We start from the raw sequence: 25,245 nt of genomic DNA, 5'->3' as shown, positions 1-25,245 counted from the left end.
ATAAATAACAGAAGCAAGGTGTGGGATATCTTATTTCCGTATAAATAATTATTTCTGATCCACCCTAATATACTATTCTATCAGCACATATCTTAAAATCTAGAGATTCAAAATTCAAGAGGCGTATAATATAATAAATAATATAAGGGCAAACAAAAAAAATCCCATAACCCTAATTCCTGACCTATCTCAACCGCTCAAGTAAACATAAAATCAATTTTGTACCAAGCAAAATTTGGTCATCGAAATAAAGCAAAAAAACCAGTTTGGCATATTATAAACAAAATGTGTGTATATTTGTAGTTAATTATGTACATATGTATATTCCTTACGTTTAGGTTTCCTTCTTCTATTTTCTCAAGAAGATCAGGCGTCATATGCTAATATATGTACATGCATTCAAATATGTATAGGAGTCAAAAACATACATACATACGCTCACGGTAGCCACCCTCAATCACACATCCAAGAGCACTCGCTATTGGTCTTTAGCATTGAGTGCTTTGGTAGTATCAAATTTACCAGCGCGATGATTGAATGTAAAATATAAAAAAAAATGTATATCAGACGAGAAAAAAAAAGTATTAGTGCTGAAGGCACCCTATAACGTACTAACAAGAAAAAAGATGTTGTAAATGCTTTTGCCTATAATCCGAAAAGGGAATGTAAGTTAAAAAAATTACAAAAAAAAGGCAAAAATTCGAAATTCGACAATTTTTAGTTGGTAGACGAAACTATGTGCAAACAAAAAAAATGTGTATTCGGTAAGAACGATATCAAAATATCAAGAAAAATTAAGGGTCAAACCGAACAAGAAAAACTAAAAAAGGAGAAGAAAATGAAGACACAAAAAAAGATATGGAGGCAAAATGCCACAATTAACTCCTGAAATATGGAGTTAAGGTTAAACTCAGAAATTCTATGTTCGAAAAATAAATGCTTGGCCGCGGAAATGACTACCCTTTTGCCCTTTTCCTACCAACTAATTATGCCCCTTATGACAATGTTTGGATAATAATTGTAATAACATAAAACAAAATACTATATAACAACAATAATATTATCCGATGTCTTGCCGGAGAAGCTCCTCCCTCCGCCGATGTTTTTTGTTGCTTGTGTTACCAAAGTATGCGAACAGCCCAAAAATATACAAATGTTGTTACCAGCTTTGTGGTCGCCCAATGCCGCCGGTGAAAATTGCTATCGATGTTAAAATTTTATTGTGTTTTTGCTGTTGTTGTTGCGGCTCAACGCCGCCAGTGAGAAATGTTAGGTGTAAAGTTCCTAGTCCTTGTAGGTGATTTTGTTGTTGTTGTTGATGTGGTGAGCGCCGGCAAACAAAGATATAGTGTAGTGGTTGTGGATGCGTGGTAATTGTTGTTGGACGGAATGTCACCAGTATGATGTAGTTGTTGCTGGCGTTGCGTCGCCAATGTAACAGAGATGGTATAGTTGGTGTTGAGCTGTATGTCGCCAATGTAATGTCGTTGTTGTTGGGCGTTATGCCGCCAATATAAACGTTGTTGTAGGGCGATACGTCGCCAATATGAAAAAGCTGCTGTTGTGGTTGTTGCTGATGTTTTTCTTTTATACCTTTTACTTGTTGTAATACCAATTAAATGGGGCCGCTGGTAAGAATTGTAATTGCCAATAGAAAATAAGTGGTCGTACTTGTAATTGGCGTTGCGCCGCCGATGAAAAAAATATATGTGGTTGTGGTATGTGTTTTGTGCCGTCTATATTAAAGTGGTGTAATGACTGTTGTTGGCGTTGCGCCGCCAATACCAAAAGGATGATGTATTTTTTGTTGGACGGATGTCGCCAATTTCAAAAAGATGATGTGTTTGTTGTTGGGCAGGATACCGCTAATTTGGCATTTAGGCCGCTAACTGTAATTTTCAATTGTGTGCCCAGTGGGTTCTTTCCAAAAGTGCCCTGGGAATATACAAAAAACGTTAATTTTTAATAATTTATAGGCTTAAAAGACTGGTGAGGGTGATAATATTTATTGTCTGCATGATTGTGTACTCACCGACATACATATGTCTGTATGTAGGCGTGCATACATGCATGCAAGTTTGCTATTGGCTTACTTGGAAAATTGGCAATATAGAAGCCAGCCTCCCAGTGGGGGGCATGCCAAGTTGGAGGAAGATAAAAAAAAATCAAGGGCAAAGAAAACCATTTAACTCACCTGGAACTTCTGCTGCTGTCTTGCGTCGGAGACCGCTTGGTGGTTGGCCGGAGATCCTTGGCCTTTTCCCTTTTCTGCCTTTCACGTTTCGCGAAAACTATTCGGCGCGCACCGTACTTAATATCACTTTGAAGGGATTTTGTTTTATTTTTTTCTCACCCGATTAAAAGCGCGCACAACAAACTTATAACTTTGGATAGTTCTTGGGGAACAAACCTTTTATTAAACCACACTCACTCACACTGGGCACTGATAAAGTAATACTTTGTCCGTTGCCCAACGCTGTGCCCTTTTTCAGCTACCGCCGTGGCAGGGAACGTTACTCAGAAACGGAAAATTCCTACCTATACATGCCAAACTTTCTTTTCGGATTTCGCGTATTTTTCATCGATACGTTCATACAATCGTGCACTGATACATTCACACGCTTACCGCTCCACAAAACGAACATCTACACAGATACATTTGGTTCGTGCCTTGACCGCTCACACTGATGGATTCACACGCTCATAGCCTTGCACAAATATACATCAACACACATAATACAGAACAAAACAAACACATAGGTGCATGGCATTCATCAGTGTTGCTAGGTTTTTAGCAACATGGTGATATTTTATTTATTATAACAGCATGATGCCAAGCGCAACATCTTATTTCCGCTGCAACATTGTGTTCAATATAGCTACAATGTTGTCAATACACAATGTTATTAGGTTAATGGCAACATTAGGGCTAAGGCACGGACCTGGACACAAAACACATAAACACACGCTGCCCTAATTCCCGCCAGCACGAAGACAGGCTGTCGTTACAGGCTCGCAACCACCGATGGTGCCTGCACTATGGAACGTGTGCGTAAAGGGTTTTCAACGCAGCCTGCAACATTTTGTTTCCCGTCCAACGTGTGGCCTCGAACCACGACTCAATGCCGGGCTTAATTTTATCGTTAGCGCTTGGTTCTATTGCTACATCTACATACTAAGTCACTGGGTAACTTCTACTCCTTATATCATATATAACCTATATCAGATAGAATCTAAAATCTAGAATAATTAAAAAAAATAAAATACCACAGATAATAAAACTTAATAAAAACTATAAAATAAAATATCACTAGTAAAAAAAATGAAATAAAAGGATTAAATAAAATAAAATATCACAGATCACATAGTCAGGTAAAAAAATATGTAAAATAAATAAATAAATAAATAAACAAATCTAAATAAATGCAAAAATAATCAAATAAATAAAAAAAGTCAAGAAAAAATAAAAATAATTTAATAAAATAATCACATACGGCAGTGAGTTAATAAATAAAATACGTCATTAAGTAAATAAATAGTCAATAAATAAATAAATAACATAGAACAAAAGTACTGGCGCTCCAAAACAAAAAAAAACATTAAACTATTTTGAAAAAATATCTTTAGCGTGGTATACGCCGATCTTCTTTCCATTGCTGTCGCCAAGTTCATACATCGAATTCCCGATTACATTTAAAAATATACATTTGATTTGTTTCGGGGCTAACTTGGCGTTGTAATTGTCAACTTGGGAGCTTTGTTTGAAGTTTCGGCGGTATACCACTTGTCCAATTTGAAACTTTACATCTCTAATTCTAGTGTCATATATTTTTTTACTCCTATCATGGGCCAACTTCAGCTCTTTCATAATCTTATTTCTTATCATCTGCATTTTATCGCTTTGCACTCCTATCTCGCAATCAACATCTTTCACCGCCGCCAGCTTTCGGTATAGCTCGTACGATGCAGCATGCTGTATCATAGGCATACCGAAAGTGGCATAATATGGAGGCATGTTGATGGCTGAGTGTGCAACGCTGCGGAGGGCAAATGCGGCATCGCTGACACATTTGTCCCAGTTTTTCTGGTTATTCTTTTTAAAGGATCTAATGATCTGCAGAACAGATCTATTTACCCTCTCCGTAGCGTAACTCTATGGCGAAAAAAATTCAGTTTTTATGTGCTTGGTGCCGTATTTTTCCAGAAAGTGGTTGAAAACTTCTGACACAAACTGCTTTCCATTGTATGAGTGGACATAATGAGGCACACAAAACACATGGAAGACATCCCTCTCCAAGAACTTGACGACTTCGGCTGAAGTTGCCCTTCTCATCGGTTTTAAAAACACAAACTTCCAGAAATGATTTAAACAAACAAAGACATACACACGACCCTCACTAGTACGCGGATAAGGACTCATAAAATCAATGAACAGACGTTGGAAAGGTCGCTCTGTGAGCTTTTGCTTTCCCATCATGGGTTGTTTAAACACGTTTTGAGTTTTGTAAGTTTTGCAAGTTTCGCAATCTTTTACATGGGCGCAGGAAAACCTAAAAGGCGCACGACGCAAATTGGAAGAGAGGTTCGTGTCCAGTCAAAGTTAATACGGCTGCAGTTTAAGCTACTACCTTCCAGTGTGTCTACTGCTTTGGTTACGGCTAAAATTTCCGCTTGGAAAACGCTCCAGTTATCTGGCAGTTTGTGGAATATACGACCACTTAGCATCAAAGCGTTGAAACACTTGGACCGAACCGGTTCGGCGGTTCAGAGGTACCTCTGAGCAGGTACATGAAACGGCTCACATTTTTACAAAGTGGTTAAAACCACTGAACCGAAACACTTCTAGTTTAGAGGCGGATTGCATTAAATTATAGAATGATTAAAACAAACTCGCAAGTATCTGTTGATAACTGAATCCACTTACATATGTATGTCCTTGAGAGTTATTTGTTATTTTATATATGCAGAAAACATGTAAGGATGAGCCTTCTGACGGATAGTCTGAAGGATAGATGGATGAGCATTACTAATTTAAATCGATGGTCGCTACTTCAAAAATAGAAAATAAAAAAAATAACAAGACCGGTTACGTCTTCCCTCCTGAGGAAAAAATTCTTTAGCTGGTGTTTAAACTCGCAAAACCGGCCCTTAGAAATATAAAAACATATCTATATATATAAAAATCAAATTCTGTGTGTGTGTGTGTGTGTGTATGTTCGCTATGGAAACGTATTTCCCACACTTCAATCATCACCAAATTTTGGCTATAAGTTCCTTCAATCAACGCGAAGGTTTTAGGCTAAAAATAATTTCGATATATAAAAGGGGCGTGGCACCTCCAATGCGAATGGAATCTTTGGTAGTGCATAACTATGAAGGTATACATGCCAGAACATTGAAATTCAGTAAGGAGTTATATGAGGGCAGTCCCTAACACCACCAAGAAAATGTGGAATTAGGAAAAAGGGGGCGTGGCACCTCCCATACAAATGGAATATATCATACTTCATATCTCTGGATGTAGTAATGGTAGGATAATGAAAATTGGTAAGCCTAACACTTCCAATAAAATGTGAAATTGGGAAAAAAAGGGGCGCGGCAGTTTCCCTACAAATGGGATTTTTCAGAACTATGGCTGCCATACAAACTTAGGTTATTTTAACACCTAAAGTTTGACTGCATTGTTGAGTTTGGCCGTTATTCAGCCTCAGTCTATCTACATCTATCTATATATATATAAATCAAATTCTGTGTGTATGTTCGCTGTGGAAACATATGTATTTCCCACACTTCAATCATCATCAAATTTTGATTATAGGTTCCTTCGATCAACGGGAAGTTTTTAGGCTAAAAATAATACAAATACAAATGGAATTTTTGGTACTACAGAACTTTGAAGGTATACATGCCAAAACATTGAAATTCAGTAAGGAGTTATATGTGGTCAGTCCCTAACACCACCAAGAAAATATGGAATTTGGAAAAAGGGGGGTGACACCTCCCATACAAATGGAATATATTATTCTGCATATCTCTGGATGTAGTGATGGTAGGAGAATGAAAATTGGTAATTAGCTATATGACGTTAAGTCCTAACACCTCCAGTAAAATGTGGAATGGGGAAAAAATGGGCATGGCACCTTCCCCAAAAATGTGATTTTTCAGAACTATTGCTGTCGTACAAACTTAAGCTATTTTAACACCTAAAGTTTGACTGCATTGTTGAGTTTGGCTGTTATGCCTTTTGAGCGTTTAGTAATCTGCCGCAGTTAAACAAATTTGTTTAGTTTCAGTCTATCTACATCTATTTATATAAAAATCAAATTATGTGTGTATGTTCGCTATGGAAACGTATATCCCACACTTCAATCATCACCAAATTTTGGCTATGGGTTCCTTCGATCAACAGGAAGGTTTTAGGCTAAAAATAATTTCGATATATAAAAGGGGCGTGGCACCTCCCATACAAATGGGATCTTTGTTACTACATAACTTTGAAGGTATACATGCTAGAACATTGAAATTCAGTAAGGAGTTATATGAGGTCAATCACTAACATCACCAAGAAAATGTGGAATTGAGAAAAAGGGGCGTGGCACCTCCCATACAAATGGAATATATTATACTACATACCTCTGTGGAATGGGGAAAAAGGGGCGTGGCACCTTCGCTATTGACTGCATTGTTGAGTTTGGCTGTTATGCCTTTTGGACGTTAAGTAATCTGCCGCAGTTAAAAAAATTTTTAAGTTTCAGTCTATCTACATCTATATATATAAAAATCAAATTCCGTGTGTGTTGAAGACATGATCCAATTTTCGGACTAAATCCGCCCCCCTCCGTCTGGCAACACCCGGCCAGTGCGTCCAAGCGCAATCATTGCAGCTCAGCTGTGTCTGCAATCGCTACCGCGCACACTCACATAGTTCAGTTTATCTAAAACTACCCAACAACACACATCGATCGCGCCCGCTCGTGTTCACTACCCAACGCAGTTTCAATTATCGCCCGCCCGCCGCCGCGTATCTTTTTTAATACTTAATTACCTTCATTTTATTACTTTGTTTAAATTTTGATTAAAATATACATATTACCTAGTTTGGAATTGTGCATTACAAGCATGCAAATTTAATTCAAATAAAGTGCCTACCGCTAAACCGTTATACATGGTACTTTTGTGTCGAAAAGGCCAGCGACCAAAAGAAAACCCGAAAAATAACAAATTTTACATAAAAAGAGATGGCTTAAGTGCAGAATACATACATTTGTCAAATTAAAAAAATTTATATGAGTATCGGTAGTGGTGTTTATGGTGAGTTCAACCGTATAATGTTTTTTTTTTTTTTGTGCAAATAATAACTATAGGGGTAATTCCACATCAAAAGGTAAATTTTAAATTTTTTTAAAACAAAAAAACTTTAAAACTATTGAGTCAATCTTGAAAATTGTATTTTGATAGGTAGTAAAACAAGGTTTTGTTTGATATATTAAACATCTACATTTAGAAGAAATTTCTATAATAAAATTATGTTTTTATGGGAAAATGATTGCTAACTTATCATAAATCGAATAATAAGTCGAAAAAATATGTTATTGACAAAATACTTTAATACTATCATGTTGAAGATAATTTCATTACCTTTTTACGCCATGCACAGTAATTTTGCGTAGAACACCCTTAGCCGATCCAACACCGGCTGCGCCATGCACAGTAATTCTGCGTAGGACACCTTTCTGCATTGGCGGCCTTCGGCCGCGCTTTTAAAAAATAACCCACCAAAAAAGAGCTTCTTCAAATTTTTGGTAAATAAAGACTAAAAAGTTAAAGACATCAGATGAAAGGTATTTTTATAAGTCATTAGATTTTTTTATTTTTGAAATCCATCCACTTATTTCGGAGATACTTTGATTTGAAAAATTCATAATTTCGCCTTTTGACATGGAATTACCCCCAAAACTTTCATTTGCACCAAAAAAGAAATATGCCGTTGTAATCAGCATAAAAATCTCTATAATAAAGTCAGATTTTTTTTTTTTTTTTTTTTTTTGAGAAATGTATGTATTCTGCACTTGTTCCAAAGAAATAAAAACGCGGGCCGGTACGGACACCGTACAAAAAACATAACAAAGTGCTTAAATTTAAATATAAAACTAAGTGCTTAAATATAAATATACAAAAAGAGTGAAACGAAGAAAATTATAACAAACAAGAAAGGAAGGCTAAGTTCGGGGGTAACCGAACATTACATACTCAGTTGAGAGCTATGGAGACAAAGTAAGGGAAAATCACCATGTAGGAAAATGAACCTAGGGTAACCCTGGAATGTGTTTGTATGACATGTGTATCAAATGGATGGTATTAAAGAGTATTTTAAGAGGGCCATGGTTTTATAGGTGGACGCCATTTAGGTATATCGCCATAAAGGTAGAATTTGTTTGTACGATATGGGTATCAAATGAAAGGTGTTAATGAGTATTTTAAAAGGGCGTGGGCCTTAGTTCTATAGGTGGACGCCTTTTCGAGATATCGCCATAAAGGTGGACCAGGGGTGACTCTAGAATTTGTTTGTACGATATGGGTATCAAACGAAAGGTTTTAATGAGTATTTCTTAGTTCTATAGGTGGACTTCTTTTCGAGATATCGCCATAAAGGTGGAGTAGGGGTGACCCTAGAATGCGTTTGTACAATATGGGTATCAAACGAAAGGTGTTAATGAGTATTTTAAAAGGGGGCTGGCCTTAGTTCTATGGGTGGACGCCTTTTCGAGATATCGCCGTAAAGGTGGACCAGGGTGACTCTAGAATGCGTTTGTACAATATGGGTATCAAACGAAAGGTGTTAATGAGTATTTTAAAAGGGAGCGGGCCTTAGTTCTATGGGTGGACGCCTTTTCATGATATCGCCATAAAGGTGGACCAGGGGTGACTCTAGAATTTTTTGTACGATATGAGTATCAAATGAAAGGTGTTAATGAGAATTTTAAAAGGGAGGTGGCCTTAGTTCTATAGGTGGATGCTGTAGTATGATACAGTATGCCTTTACGTTAATGCATTTTTACTAACTCAAATAACCACTTGAGTTCATTTGCATTGATCAAACCATTCAATCACCCAACTTGTGTATGAATCATACATTGAGTTCATTTGCACTTACCAAACCATTCAATATGTCGGTCAACCAACTAAAATGCAGACTATCAATGCTTAGCATTACGGGAGCCCTGAAAACAACCCCGACCACTGCATTATATGCCATTCTTCACATTCCAACTGTAGAACTGGTAGCAAAGAACATAGCGCTAACACCTGCAACCAGGCTTGGTCCCTCGGGGCAGCTTGGTCGCCGAACATACGGACATAGTAGTATAGCGTCATCAATCACAAGACTAACAGACTATCTGATTCCCTATCTGCACTTCGAGGGCGATCTTAAGGCCACAGTAGCGGTGGACGGTTGGCGCAAGGGTGCTCAAATGGCGGACGAGGCGATACATGTGTACACAAATTGTTCAAAGGAGTAGCGTCTGCGGTATTCGGTGCTGATCCGGAAACAAACAGATCCTACTGGTTTCCGTATTACTGTAGCGTTTTCCAAGCGGAAATATTAGCCGTAACCAAAGCAGTAGAAACACTGGAAGAGAATAGCTTAAGCTGCAACCGTGTTAACTTTTATATTGACAGTCAAGCAGCAATTAAATCAATAATATCGCATAGCACAGCTTCGAAATGCGTGTTAGAGTGCAAGCAGCCTCTGGATAGAATCGGGATAGGGAGAAGCATTCATCTATATTGGGTCTAAGGGCATATGGGAACGAAAAAGCAGATGAACTAGTTAAAAAGGGCGCATCCCTTGAAGCTTGCTCCATAGACGTTCCAATTAGACTGGGCGAGGTGCATATGATCGACCAAGCTCGAAAGACGTGGTTTCAAGCGCTGGGCTGTAAAGTGTCGAAGATTATGTGTAACAAAGTTGCTTCTATCACTAAAAAGAGAGGACTGTAGACCCATGACCGGTATTCTGACTGGACACTGTCTTCTGGCACCACATGCCTTTAAATAAGTCTTGGTCAGTGATAGCAGATGTAGGAAGTGCGGGTTGGAGGAGAAAACGATTGAGCACGTTAGTTGCGCGTGCCCTGCGTTTGTCAAGCTAAGAATCCAGCTATTAAGAGTGATACAGCTGTCAGATCTAGAAGCAGCAAGTAGCTTAAGTCCTAGGAAGCTTCTTGTATTTGCTAAGAGGACGGAGCTATTTTATAACATAGGTCCAGGTTTTTGATAGGGTTTTTCATTTTGGCAGTTAAACCAAACTTCTGGTAACACACGGACTCATTCAGTCCATGTGAGGTCCCCATGTACCGGTCAGTACAACCTAACCTAAGGGACGACACAATTAAAAAATATAGCCATCAAACTCTCGCATGGTATTTTATACCCCCAAGTGCTCCTCACATGAGATGCTTGTGGGAAGCAGGTGTAAACAGTCTTAAGGCCCATTATAAAAAATCACATCCGATCACAAATATACAGAGAGTTTACGACTCTCTTATGCCGAATTGAGGCACGCATCAACTCCAGACCACACAGTTTCTCTTCCAACGAATCTTTCGTACTGGAGCCGCTTACTCACGACCACTTTCTTGTGGATGGGCATCTGTTAGCTCCACCCGAAATCGAATGTAATGAAAATCCTGCCTCAATAGCCAATCGATGGAAAAAAATTAAGGTCCTGCGCCAGACATTTTGCAAAAGATGGAAATCGGAATATCTCACCGAGATGCAAAAATGATATAAGTGGAAACATCCACAATCCAATTTAAAACCCGGGGACCTTGTCGTCATATAAAACGACAATCTGCAGTCCAACGAGTGTATAATTGGGGAATCGCCAACATCCACCCAGGCTCTGATAACCGTGAACGTGTTGTTGACGTCAATATCATCAAGGGGCAAATTACCAGACCGACGGTTCTTGATTGACTGAGACACAAACTCTAAAACTGTTAATTTTTCGTTGCACTTAGCGGCATATCTAAGTCCCTACAAGATTTTATGATTTTAGCACAAGCGCATAAATACCGATGATTGAACAAATATCTCAAATAATTTGAGCATGCCTCCCTTTGATCTTTCTGCAGAAATGCTTCAATAAGCCTATTGTAACGAATTTACTGAAATTCCGCTTATTTCCAACTTTCTGCTAACGCTCAAATCACTAAACTGTTGAGTAAATAACTCCAATATTCAGTATTGCAAAATGGTCTTTATAAACACTTCTACTTCTCAACAGATGGCGCGCTTAAATCAAACTGATTCGTCGTGCCTCAGCTGCTGCTTTTATACTCTTTGGTTTCCTCGTTGACATATTTCAAGGCGTTTCTATTTCTAGAATTTGCTACTTGTTTACCAGCTATAAATTTCTCAGCTATAACTACAGATGCACGATTTTTATAGCTTCTCGCATGGCCTATGAACTGATCGTCCCGATCAGACAAATCTCTCGATCTAACCGCTGCCAGCCTTTCCAAATGAACCACTTTCATTTTGGTTCGTGGTTTGGCAATAGTTTGTATGCGGTAAACTACATCGTTGATACGTTTTACAACTTTGTATGGGCCTTCCCAATTACACTGAAATTTCGGGGACAAACCTTTTTTTTCGATGTCGATTGTATAAAAGCACCAAATCTCATTCCTGAAAACCTTCCGAATTAATTGCTTTATTGTATCTGGCTTTCATCTTGTCACTCATAATCTTTGTTCGTTGTCTTACAAGATCGTGTATCTCTCTCAGCTCTTCTTCCAAGACACTAATGGATTTCTTAATATTTCTCTCCGCTTTGGCATCTATCCCAAACTTCAAATCAGCTGGCAGTCGAAGGTCATTGCCAAAAAATACCTTTGCGGGAGTTTGGCACGTTGTATCATGCACTGCCGATCGGTAAGCCATCAAGAAAATGTGTATCCCACTCCTTATGGTACTTGTCTACTACTTTCCTTAAATGCTCCTCCAAGGTTCTATTGAAACGTTCCACCATACCACTGGACTGAGGATGCAATGCAGTTCTCCGTGTTTTTCGAATGCCCAACGTCTTACACTTTTTTTGGAACAGAGCTGATTCAAAATTCCGGCGTTGGTCAGGATGGAACACCATTGGTACACCATACCTTGCAACCCAATCGTTTGTAACCGCTTCTCCTACTGTTTCCGCTCCTTGTTTTGGGATTGGGTATACCTCTGGTCATTTACTGAAATAATCCATAACCACCAGTACGTATTTGTTTCCGCGGTTGCTAGTGGGAAATGGACCTGCGACATCCATAGCGATCCTTTCAAATGGCGCACCTGAGTTATATTGCTTCATCTGGCCATGACTTCGGGTTTTGGGTCCTTTTGCTCTGCTGCAAACCTCGCAGTTCGCAATCCACTCAGTGACCGACTGACGACAACCAACCCAATAGAATCTCTGTTTAATCTTTTCGAGCGTCTTCGTGATTCCAAGATGACCTCCGCTTGGAACATGTGACAGATCTGTATCTTCTAGCTCACACTTCCTTAGCTGTTCCTTGTCCCATTCATCTATACATGTTATAGTCATTAGCCGGACATCTATAATGTCTTCTTTAGCCTCGGCCTTTGAACAGAGCTTGCATTCCAAACTACATGGTCTTCGTGGCATTGCATCAGCATTTCCATGGGTACTACCTTTTCGATGTTCAGTGGAAAAGTTATAGCTTTGTAGTCGCTCGATCCACCGTATTTACGTACACGGTCGGAAGTCTACATTTGTAGCAAGCTTCTAACTGCATGTAAAACCACGATAATGTTTAAATTAAAATACTTGTATGGTGATTATTTGACATGTACGTGTGTACTAACGTTTTTATTTAAAAATATTGAATTCAGGTAATAATTTTAAGCCAAAAAATTTATTAGTTTTCAGGAACTGAACAGCATTTTCGCAAAGTATATGTTTCGGCATGAGCATCGCACACTGCTTTTTTACACCAACTACAGATTTTGCGTGTACTTTTACGATTTCCCATTTTCACAGTGTTGACAACAGGGATATGCTGGTTGTTTATCGCTGGAAATATCAGGTAAAATGGATAAATCACCTTTAGAAGTGGCAGCAAGGGATCTATCTAGTGCCATTTCGGCAGCTTTACGTGTTTGGATGTGTCACACCACCCGCGGAACTTTAGAGAGTTGTTCCTTTGCTGGCATAAAAAGCTGCTTGGCCGAGCTCCGCAAGAACTTTCGTCGCGCGTCTGTACGACGGTCATATGGATTATTTTCCGAGTAAATGATGAATGGTGCAAGTGCACTTATACATATCTAGCAAGTTATAAAACATGACCAAAGGCCAACGCAAATTTTTGCGTTTCCTTGAATATGCAGAAAGCATTTTATCCATTCCGTCGACACCTCCTTTGTTTGTATAGTAATCAAGGATATATTGTGGCTTGTTTTTCTTTTCAACTACAATTGAATCTGTCAAAGGTGTACTGGTAAGTATTATGGCTGCTCTGTCTCTTTTTGGGACGTAAGATACCAAAGGAAACTTTGCATCGAGAAACCCGAAAATGTTAGGCTCTTCTGCTCGATTGCGGTCAGCCTTCATTTCATTTGGTACAAAAGTCTTATTTTGGTGAACAGTACAAAGAAGAGCAAGACTTTTGGACATTAAATACTTGACCAAGTATAGCGATATGAAAAAAGTTTCACAAATTATAGTCCTTCCTGCGTTCTCCCAATGGCATACAAACCTTTGCACAACACCTTCTCCTACATTGGTTGCTCGTTTAGTATTTGAGTTCTTTCCCATATATATCTCACTTTTGAGCGGATAGAACGATTTATATAATATTTTGCATACATTTTATATAGTGACTACAAATGTAGACTACCGGCTGCAAGATGATGTTTTTTTTCAAGTAGGGGCTGGGGGTCCGGTAAATAATAGTTCCAGTAATATTATACTCTTACTCGAATCAGAATTGATAATTAGGAAGCTACTGAATACCTCGGGCATTGTTGTTTCGGAACTTTTTGTTTTATTTGACTTTTTTCCCCAAATTGCTACAAATGTAGACTTCCGGGCACATGAAGGTTAATGCACTCTACCAATGCCAACAGCTCCCTTCGTGTAACGCAATAGTTCCTCTCTGGTTTTCCAATTGATCGGCTGTAATATGCAACTACTTTCTCCTCTCTATCGACTAGTTGTGATAAAACGCCTCCTATAGCATATCCACTCGCATCGGTATCTAGAATAAATGTTGCTCCTGGAATCGGATATGCCAACATTGGGGCAGTACACAAACGCTCTTTTAATGTTTGGATAGTCACTTCTTGCTCCTTCTTCGATTCAAAAGCTTAAAAACTTAAACTTCTTAACTCATGAAGATTCTGTGGTCTTGGCCGATCCTTTACAGCCTCTATCTTTTCATTCGCGGTGGAGATGCCCTCCGTTGTTACTTTCTGAGCAAAGTAACTAGCTTGCTTCTTGAACAGAGAACACTTTTTGGGACTAAGTTTCAGACCAGCACCAGCTATTCTTTGGAAAACCTAATCCAAGTTCTTCAGATGTTCTTCGTAGTTCTTTTCCAATACGACGATGTCGTCTAGGTACACTAAGCATGTTTTCCAATGTAGTCCTTTCAGTACCTGATCCATGAGTCTTTCAAAAGTATCTGGTGCATTACATAGTCCAAAAGGCATCACTGTAAATTGCCAAAGACCATCACCGACACTGAAGGCTGTTTTCTCTTTGTCTGCCTCCTTCACTTCCTCTTGCCAGTAGCCGCTTTTCAAGTCCAATGTGGAAAACCATTTCGTACATCTGAAAGATCAATATTGCTAGTTGAAACGTCTTCCTGGAGCTGTTCACAATTGATTACTACTTCAGCCTCTTGGCATCTTCCCAAAATAGCTCCTCTGATCAGTTTGTGTGGTGACTTGAACTCATTGAGTACTCTTACCGGGATACGTCCATCTTGTTTTGTTATAGCCAGGGTTTTTCCTACAAGTACGTTCCGTGTTAATTTGTTTTGCTGCTTCGACAACTCCAATTATGATTTCATCAACAATCTCTGCCACTATAAAATTATGTAGTACCATGACGTTCCCAATTGCTACTTCACATGCTACTTCTCCAATTTCCTGGGTATCCTCTCCCGTGGCCGTACGTAATCTTGCTCCAAGCAATGGTCTTATCTTCTTGTTGACTAAATTTGATGGAATGATGGAATGAGATGCACCCGTATCTACAGTCAGTAAACGTTCCTTTCCATCCACATGTCCTCCGACAGTAAGATTGTTTGAACTTCTTCCAATTTGTGAGATAGAGATTATGGGGCATTCAATTGAGGGAGCCAGCTGTCGCCCCTTGCGGCTGACTCGCTTTAGTTTAACGATTGAGTGGACTTGGAGATTTGCTCATCTCCTTCAGCTCTGCGTTTACGGCCACCCACATTGTTGGAGCTATTGGAACCGGTGCTGCAATGTCGTGCAATATGACCTGGGTTGCCGCACTTAAAGCATTTGACGGCACCATTGGTTTTCTGCTGCGTTCCTTTTAATCCTTCCAAAATTGTGTCTACCCAGTCTGGCCTTTCCACTTCCATGCGATGAGCTTTTTATGCGGGCTTACTCAAAAGTGATGCTGTTTCCTGGGTCAGTGCATGTGATACCGTTTCGGCAGATGTTAGTTTTGGATTCGCATATGCATATCGTTTCGTTTCCACATCCCGTATGCCATTTATAAAACTCTGAATCGTTAACCTTGCAGTGTATTCCACAGGTGCGTCCGCATTTGCAAGATGAGCCAATCTTTTAATGTCTTAAACAAACTCCTGCAAAGTCTCGTTAGATTTTTGGTAGCGGTTTTGCAATTTTTTTGGTAGATTTGTTTCCTGTGTTCGCTTCCGTAACGTCGTCCTACAGCAGCGGTCAATGATCCATAGTTGTTCCGCTCTCCTTCGCGAATCGTTTGTAGGATTTCGGCTGCTGGCCCCTTCAATACTACGAATAGTGCTGCAACTTTATCTTTGGTATTCCAGTTGTTCACTGTTGCGATCTTCTCAAACTGAAGCTTAAGCACCTGGAAAGGAACAGAACCGTCAAAGGATGGTGTTTTTACCTTTGGATTACTCGCGGAAACTGCTGGGCGATTTAGTTTCAAATCCTGTATACGAGCTCTCAATGTTTCAATCTCGGCATCAATTTTGTCTTCGAGTTGTAAAATTTTTGTATCTTTCGCCTCCAACTTCGAGAAAATACGTCCTTATTGCTCTTCCATTTGAGCAGAGATCTGCGATGATATCTGTGCTGAAATTTGCGCCGGCATTTCGGATATTCGTGCATCTTGTGCTTCAATCCTAGATGTAATCTGTGTCGACATTTCTGAAATACGCGTTTCTTGTGCTTCCATCTTGGATGTTATACGGTTCTTCTGGGATTCTAGTTGTGTTTACATCTTGGATGTTATACGTGTGTCCTGTTCTGCCAGTTGAGATTTTATATTTGTCTTTTCTTCTTCCAGTTGAGATGAAATTTCGGTTGATATTTGTTTCAAAACTGCTAGTATCGCGTTAGTGTCAACACTTGCCAATGGATTCGGAGTCTCTATCTTCTCCTCCATTTTAGTCGCTGGCTCTTCCACATCAGGATAAAAGACATATTCGACCACATTAATTCCTTCCAACTCCATTATATCTCGTAGCCGTGCTTGGAGTTCGATCTTATTGCCGGTTGTATTCAATCCACGGCTCTCCAACTCCTTCTTCAGTTGCTGGATCCTCAACATTCAACAATTCCTCTTCTGACACCAATTGTAACCAATTTACTGAAATTCCGATTATTTGCAACCTTCTGCTAACGTTCGAATCACTAAACTGTTGAATAAATAACGCAAATATTCAATAATGCAAAGTGTTAATATAACTTTTACTTCTCAACAGATAGCGTGCTTAAATTAAACTGATTCGCCGTGCCTCATCTGCTGCTTTTATAATTTGTGGTTTGCTCGTGGACATACTTCTAGGTGCTTTTATTTCTAGAATTTGCTACTTGTTTACCAGCTATTAATTTCTCAGCTATAACTACAGATGCACCACAGATGTTTGCCTACTTTTGGGAGTATCTCATATAAGATATACGTATGTGTTTGTGCGTCTGTCTCCGCTGCGTGTACATATGTGTGGACATAATGATTGATTCGTTTATGTAGATACAAGTGACTGCCTGCTTCATTGTTGTTGTGGCTTCATTTACTTAGCATCAGACTAGTGATGTGAGTATCACTTAGCGTCACTAATATTCGCCACACTATGCACAGCATCTACATCAAAGGATGAGCAAAGCGAACTTGCTCGCCTGCCTACTAACTGCTGCTACTTATAATATTTGTAGAAATATATTGCAGATTTCTTATCACAAAGCCAGTCACTTGCAAAACAATGTTCCCACACGCATGCCACCATATCCCTTTCTCTTTATAAATTGAGCGAGCCACTTCCGTTAAAGAAACAGCTTCACTTTTCTGTGCTAAAGTTTCTTCAACAATGGTACGAAATATATACGTCGGCCCATCCGTTTCTGCACATTCACCTGTAAGGAAGCTTTCCCTGAGCCCCGATGTTTCTTAATAAATTGCTGGGGTATACTCGTCGTGTCCAGGGTTCTTTACAATAAATTTATACTGCGGAGCCCTTTTCTAAGTCGTACTTTAATTAACTTCATTTATTTACAACTAAATTATCTCTAAAACTTCATTTAAATTCAATTTTATTCAACGTTATTGGTATTCGGTGTCGGTGTGGCCTGGTGGGTAACGGTCCACCCGTGTCCCGTTTTCGTGCATGCTGGCGCGCTTGCTTACGTTGTTATTACTACGCTTTTGTATTGGCTAACGGTCCACCCGGTCCCGTTAGCGCGTGGATATGGGACGCTGGCGTTCGTCGCTGCGTTAGCTGTAGTGCTAAGTATGCGGTCACTGAGGACGCTCTTTGATGACACTCTGCTGCCCTTGGCGTTGGCGTTGCGCAGGCTGTCGCGATTAGTGGGTATGATAATGGCGTAGACGCTGGCGTCGCGGTTAGTATTTAGTCACTGAGGACACTCGAAAGGCGGTGCAATCACAGAGGACGCTCGTTAGTGGCGCTCTGTTGCTGTTGGCACTGGCGTTACACTGGCTATCGCGATTAATATTCCGTCGCTAAGGTTGCGCGATGATAATGAGTACGCAGCAACTGGGGCCCCTGTTGACGACGCGTTGATGCTGGCGTCGCGGTTAGTATGTACCCACTGAAGGCGCTTGAAATGAGAAGATATGCAGTCACTGAAGACGCTCGTTGGCGACGCGTTGACGCTGGCGTCGCGGTTTAGTAGATAGTCACTGAGGACGCTTGAAACAAAAGGGTATGCAGTCACCGAGGACGCTCTTTGATAAACATGCGAGCACTGGCGCGTTGATGCTGGCGTCGCCGTTCTGCAGCGCCTTAGGGGTCGCCTCACGGTCGACTGTGATGAGTCGGCGGAGCGCAGCTTTAAACGTTGCGTGAGTGGGGAAACCCCGAATACTTACGTATGCTTCAGTCCGCGTCTAGGTCGGGTGGTGATATCTCGCACTGGTGAACACCCCTAACTACGAGCTATCTCCTTCCGTCTGTAGATCCGACCAGTAATCACGGCGCCGTGCTATACCGTTTTTGACGGGGATGGCGTTGTGGCGCCTTACGGGTCACGTCGCGGTCGACTGTGATGAGTCGGCGTAGCGTAGCCTTAAGCGTAAAGTGAGAGGAGAAAGCCCGCACACTCACGTACGGCTCAGTCTGCGTCTACGTCGGGTGGTGATATCTAGCACTGGTGAACACCTCTAACCACGAGCTATCACCTTCCGTCCGTGGATCCGAACAGTAATCACAGTGCCGGGCTATACCGTTTGTTCACGGGGATGGCGTTATAGTTGGCACGGTGGGCTGCGTCGGCGTCGAAGGTTCTGTAATTGGCCAAATTGGTGGCGTCGTCGTCGATGGCTCTGTTGCTAGCGCGGTTGACGGACTGTGCCGACGTCGGCGATGATTTTACTGCTGCGTTCAGTCGCGTTTAAAATAGCGACTCACGGTTGGTGGTGCTGGCAGTGCGCAACCTAAAGCTTGGCTTGGCTCAGTTCGCGTCTAACCTGAGTAGTGAGGGCTCGCACTGGTGAACACCACGCTCTTTGATGACACTCTGCTGCCCTTGGCGTTGGCGTTGCTCAGGCTGTCGCGATTAGTGGGTATGATAATGGCGTAGACGCTGGCGTCGCGGTTAGTATTTAGTCACTGAGGACACTCGAAAGGGGGTGCAATCACAGAAGACGCTCGTTAGTGGCGCTCTGTTGCTGTTGGCACTGGCGTTACACTGGCTGTCGCGATTAATATTCCGTCGCTAAGGTTACGCGATGATAATGAGTACGCGGCAACTGGGGCCCCTGTTGACGACGCGTTGATGCTGGCGTCGCGGTTAGTATGTACCCACTGAAGGCGCTTGAAATGAGAAGATATGCAGTCAATGAAGACGCTCGTTGGCGACGCGTTGACGCTGGCGTCGCGGTTTAGTAGATAGTCACTGAGGACGCTTGAAACAAAAGGGTATGCAGTCACCGAGGACGCTCTTTGATAAACATGCGAGCACTGGCGCGTTGATGCTGGCGTCGCCGTTCTGCAGCGCCTTAGGGGTCGCCTCACGGTCGACTGTGATGAGTCGGCGGAGCGCAGCTTTAAGCGTTGCGTGAGTGGGGAAACCCCGAATACTTACGTATGCTTCAGTCCGCGTCTAGGTCGGGTGGTGATATCTCGCACTGGTGAACACCCCTAACTACGAGCTATCTCCTTCCGTCCGTAGATCCGACCAGTAATCACGGCGCCGTGCTATACCGTTTTTGACGGGGATGGCGTTGTGGCGCCTTACGGGTCACGTCGCGGTCGACTGTGATGAGTCGGCGGAGCTCAGCCTTAAGCGTAAAGTGAGAGGAGAAAGCCCGCACACTCACGTACGGCTCAGTCTGCGTCTACGTTGGGTGGTGATGTCTCGCACTGGTGAACACCTCTAACTACGAGCTATCACCTTCCGTCCGTGGATCCGAACAGTAATCACAGTACCGGGCTATACCCTTTGTTCACGGGGATGGCGTTATAGTTGGCACGGTGGGCTGCGTCGGCGTCGAAGATTCTGTAATTGGCCAAATTGGTGGCGTCGTCGTCGATGGCTCTGTTGCTAGCGCGGTTGACGGACTGTGCCGACGTCGGCGTTGATTTTACTGCTGCGTTCAGTCGCGTTTAAAATAGCGACTCACGGTTGGTGGTGGTGGCAGTGCGCAACCTAAAGCTTGGCTTGGCTCAGTTCGCGTCTAACCTGAGTAGTGAGGTCTCGCACTGGTGAACACCCCTAACTACGAGCTATCACTCTTCAGCTCAGAACTGGTCGCTACCAGTGCTGACTAACTATTTTCTTGCTGTGGTCGTTCTATTATAGGCTTGAATCAAAATAATAAATGTGCTTGCTCGCCGAAATTTGTGAGATCGAGATTATGGGGAATTCAATTGAGGGTGCCAGCTGTCGCCCCTCGCGGCTGACTCGCTTTAGTTTAACGATTGAATGGATTTGGAGATATGCTCATCTCCTTCAGCTCTTCGTTTACGGCCACCCATATTATTGGAACTGTTAGGACCGGTGCTGCAATGACGTGCAATGTGCCCTGGCTTTCCACACTTAAAGCATTTGACGGCACCATCGTTTTTCTGCTGCGTTCCTTTTAATCCTTCCAAAATTGTGTCTACCCAGTCTGGCCTTTCCACTTTCATGCGATGAGCTTTGTATGCGGGCTTACTGAAAAGTGACGCTGTTTCCTGGGTCAGTGCATGTGATACCGTTTCGGCAAATGTTAGTTTTGGATTCGCATATGTAGCTCGTTTCGTTTCCACATCCCGTGTGCCATTTATAAAACTTTGAATCGTTAACCTTTCAGTGTATTCCACAGGTGCGTCCGCATTTGCAAGATGATCCAATCTTTCAATGTCTGAAACAAACTCCTGCAAAGTCTCGTTAGGTTTTTGTTAGCGGTTTTGCAATTCTATTTAGTAGATTTGTTTCCTGCGTTCGCTTCCGTAACGTCGTTCTACAGCAGCCATCAATGATCCACAGTTGTTCCGCTCTCCTTCGCAAATCGTCTGTAGGATTTCGGCTGCTGGCCCCTTCAATGCTACGAATAGAGCTGCAACTTCATCTTCAGCATTCCAGTTGTTCACTGTTGCTCTCTTCTCAAACTGAAGCTTAAGCACCTGGAAAGGAACAGAACCGTCAAAGGATGGTGTTTTTACCTTTGTATTACTCGCTGAAACTGCTGGGCGATTTAGTTGCAACTCCTGTATACGATCTCTCAATGTTTCAATCTCGGCATCAATTATGTCTTCGAGTTGTAAAATTTTTGAATCTTGCGCCTCCAACTTCGAGAAAATACGTCCTTCTTGCTCTTTCAGTTGAGCAGAGATCTGCGATGATATCTGTGCTGAAATATGGGCCGAAATTTCGGATATTCGTGCATCTTTTGCTTCAATCTTAGATATAATCTGTGTAGAAATTTCTGAAATACGCGTATCATGTGCTTCCATCTTGGATGTTATACGGTTCTCCTGGGATTCTAGTTGCGTGACGGTCTTGGATGTTATACGTGACTCCTGTTCTGCCAGTTGAGATGTTATATTTGTCTTTCGTTCTTCCAGTTGTGATGACATTTCGGTTAGTATTTGTTTCAAAACTGCTAGTATAGCGTTAGTGTCAACACTTGCCAATAGATTCGGAGTCTCTATCTTCTCCCCCATCTTAGTCGCTGGCTCTTCCACATCAGGATAAAAGACATACTCGACCGCATTAATTCCTTCCAACTCCATTACCTCTCGTAGCCGTGCTTGGAGTTCGATCTTATTGCCGGTTGTATTCTAACCACGGCTCTCCAACTCCTTCTTTAGTTGCTGTATCCTCAATTCACTCAACTTTGCCATGCCCAAGTTGTATTCGCAATCTTTGGAATTTATTCAAAAATTCCTCTTCTGACACCAATTGTAAAGAATTTACTGAAGTTCTGATTATTTGCAACCTTCTGCTAACGTTCGAATCACCAAATGTTGAATAAATATTCAATAATTCAAAGTGTTAATAAAACTTTTACTTCTCAACAGATAGCGTGCTTAAATCAAACTGATTCCTCGTGCCTCATCTGCTGCTTTTATACTTTTTGGCTTTCTCGTTGACATATTTCTAGGCGTTTCTATTTCTAGAATTTGCTACTTGTTTACCAGCTATAAATTTCTCAGCTATAACTACAGATTCACCATTGTTATAGCTTCTCGCATGGCCCATGCGCGTGTATATGTGAGTGATACTTCCACAGATGATTGCCTACTTTTGGGAGTATCTCATATAAGATATACGCATGTGTTTGTGCGTCTCTCTCCGCTGCGTGTACATATGTGTAGACATAATGATTGATTCATTTATGTAGATACAAGTGACTGCCTGCTTTATTGTTGTTGTGGCTTCATTTACTTAGCATCAGACTAGTGATGTGAGTATCACTTAGTGTCACTAATGTTCGCCACACTATGCACAGCATCTACATCAAAGGACGAGCAAAGCGAACTTGCTCGCCTGGCTACTAACTGCTGCTACTTATAATATTTGTAGAAATCTTCTGCAGATTTCTTATCACAAAGCCAGTCACTTGCAAAACAATGTTCACACGCATGCCACCATATCCCTTTCTCTTTATAAATTGAGCGATCCACTTTCGTTAAAGAAACTAAAACAGCTTCACTTTTCTGTGCTAAAGTTTCTTCAACAATGGTACGAAATACATACGTCGACCCCATCCGTTTCTGCACAATCACCTGTAACGAAGCTTTCCCTGAGGCCCGATGCTTCTTAATAAATTGCTGGGGTATACTGGTCATGTCCAGGGTTCCTTACAATAAATTTATACTGCGGGGTCCTTTTCCAAGTCGTACTTTAATTAACTTCATTTACAACTAAATTATCTCTAAAACTTCATTTAAATTCAATTTTATTCAACGTTATTGGTATTCGGTGTCGGTGTGGCCTGGTGGGTAACGGTCCACCCGAGTCCCGTTTTCGTGCCTCCTGGCGCGCTTGCTTACGTTGTTATTACTATGCTTTTGTATTGGCTAACGATCCACCCGGTCCCGTTAGCGCGTGGATATGGGACGCTGGCGTTCGTCGCTGCGTTGGCTGTCGTGCTAAGTATGCGGTCACTGAGGACGCTCTTTGATGACGCTCTGCTGCCGTTGGCGTTGGCGTTGCGCAGGCTGTCGCGATTAGTGAGTATGATAATGATGATAATGAGTATGCGGTCACTGAGGACGCTCGTTGGCGATGCGTAGACGCTGGCGTCGCGGTTAGTATTTAGTCGCTGAGGACACTCGAAAGGGGGTGCATTCACAAAGGATGCTCGTTATTGGCGATCTGTTGCTGTTGGCGTTGGCGTTATACTGGCTGTCGCGATTAATATTCCGTCGCTGAAGGTGCGCGATGATAATGAGTACGCGGGAACTGGGGCGCCTGTTGATACTGGCATTGCGGTTAGTATTTACCCACTGAGGGCGCTTGAAATGAGAAGATATACAGTTTTTGAAGAAGCTCGTTGGCAACGCGTTGACGCTGGCGTTGCGGTTTAGTAGATAGTCACTGAGGACGCTTGAAACAAAAGGGTATGCAGTCGCTGAGGACGATCGTTGATAAACATGCGGGCACTGGGGCGTTGATGCTGGCGCCGCCGTTCTGCAGTGCCTTACAAGTCGCCTCACGGTCGACTGTGATGAGTCGGCGGAGCTCAGCCTTTTGCGTAAGTGGGGAAAACCCGAATACTCACGTATGCCTCAGTCCGCGCCTACGTCGGGTGGTGATGTCTCGCACTGGTGAACACCCCTAACTACGAGCTATCACCTTCCGTCCGTATATCCGAACAGTAATCACAGTGCCGGGCTATACCGTTTGTTGACGGGGATGGTGTTGTAGTTGGCACGGTGGGCTGCGTCGGCGTCGATGGTTCTGTAATTGGCCCAATTGGTGGCGTCGTCGTCGGCGTAGCTTTTACTGCTGCGTTCACTCGCGTTTAAAATAGCGACTCGCGGTTGGTGGTGGTGGCAGTGCGCAACCTAAAGTTTGGCTTGGCTCAGTTCGCGTCTAACCTAAGTAGTGATGTCTCGCACTGGTGAACACCCCTAACTACGAGCTGTCACTCTTCAGTTTAGAACTGGTTGCTACCAGTGCTGACTAACTATTTTCTTGCTGTGGTCGTTCTATTATAGGCTTGAATAAAAATAATAAATGTGTTTGTTCGCCGACATGTTGCGACCGTGTTGTTACGGTCGGTCGTGTGTCGGTAGAAGCTATAGTTATTGTTGTCGCATGAGTTGGGTATACTGTTGTTTGATGCTGCTGTTGAAATTGGTATGGCCTATTCTGTTGCGTGTTGTATTCGTGTGTTTGACTTGGTGTAGGCATAATATGTTTATTGTGTGATCGTGCTTCTGGCTTCGTCAGCCTCATGTTGCGGTGCTGGTCTCGTATGTTGCTGGCTTCACTCGGCCGTATGCTGTGTGTTGCTATGACAATGTTGTGTGGGCCAAAATCGTTGGCAATATTTGGTCTTCCCACACCATATCCTCTATGTAGGGTCATCAATTCTAAATCTGCACTACCATTATGTCAGAGTACCATTGCTTGGAAGGGTGAAAAGTTTGTATAGACTTTTAAGATGGGATATACATGCAATTCACACAGAGCTGCCAATGATTCGATTTGTTGCAAACGACACAATTCATGAGGTATTTAAGACAGGCCAATAACACATCACTTGATGGCAATTGTTGATGTCGCACGCGCTGACTAATTAAATATAAAAATCGGGTTTTTTTTTATTTCCAAAGTTGATAACAAAAGATTGTCCGCATGTGCCTGAAACAAGGAACAGATGTCTAGTCCAAGTTGAGCTGAACGTATTGCTCGCATGTCATTAACAACGGCTTTTCTTAAAATCTTTACAGCTTGTAAAAACTGGTTGATACCATATCATTTTGAATGTTATAATTCGCTTTTATTGTTGGTATTCTTAAGCAACGAATCTCTTAGCTCATCCCACTTCTTTTTATTGCGATGAACTATTTCATTAGTTAAACGATAGAT

The 25,245-nt window shown here is 41.8% G+C and overlaps 1 protein-coding gene and 1 pseudogene across 3 annotated transcripts in view; one reads left to right on the top strand and one right to left on the bottom strand.

Moving 5' to 3' along the window:
• LOC137235445 (uncharacterized) overlaps positions 1–25,245 on the top strand; it is a 900,888-nt gene that overhangs the window by 111,001 nt on the left and 764,642 nt on the right. The gene's annotated exons all lie outside the window — the stretch shown is intronic.
• LOC137235289 (uncharacterized) lies at positions 1,160–25,245 on the bottom strand (annotated as a pseudogene).

This window comes from Eurosta solidaginis, chromosome X, assembly GCF_040869045.1.
Source record: "Eurosta solidaginis isolate ZX-2024a chromosome X, ASM4086904v1, whole genome shotgun sequence".
NCBI classification, from domain to species: Eukaryota; Metazoa; Arthropoda; class Insecta; order Diptera; family Tephritidae; genus Eurosta; species Eurosta solidaginis.
This window is presented reverse-complemented; position numbering and strand designations above follow the sequence as displayed.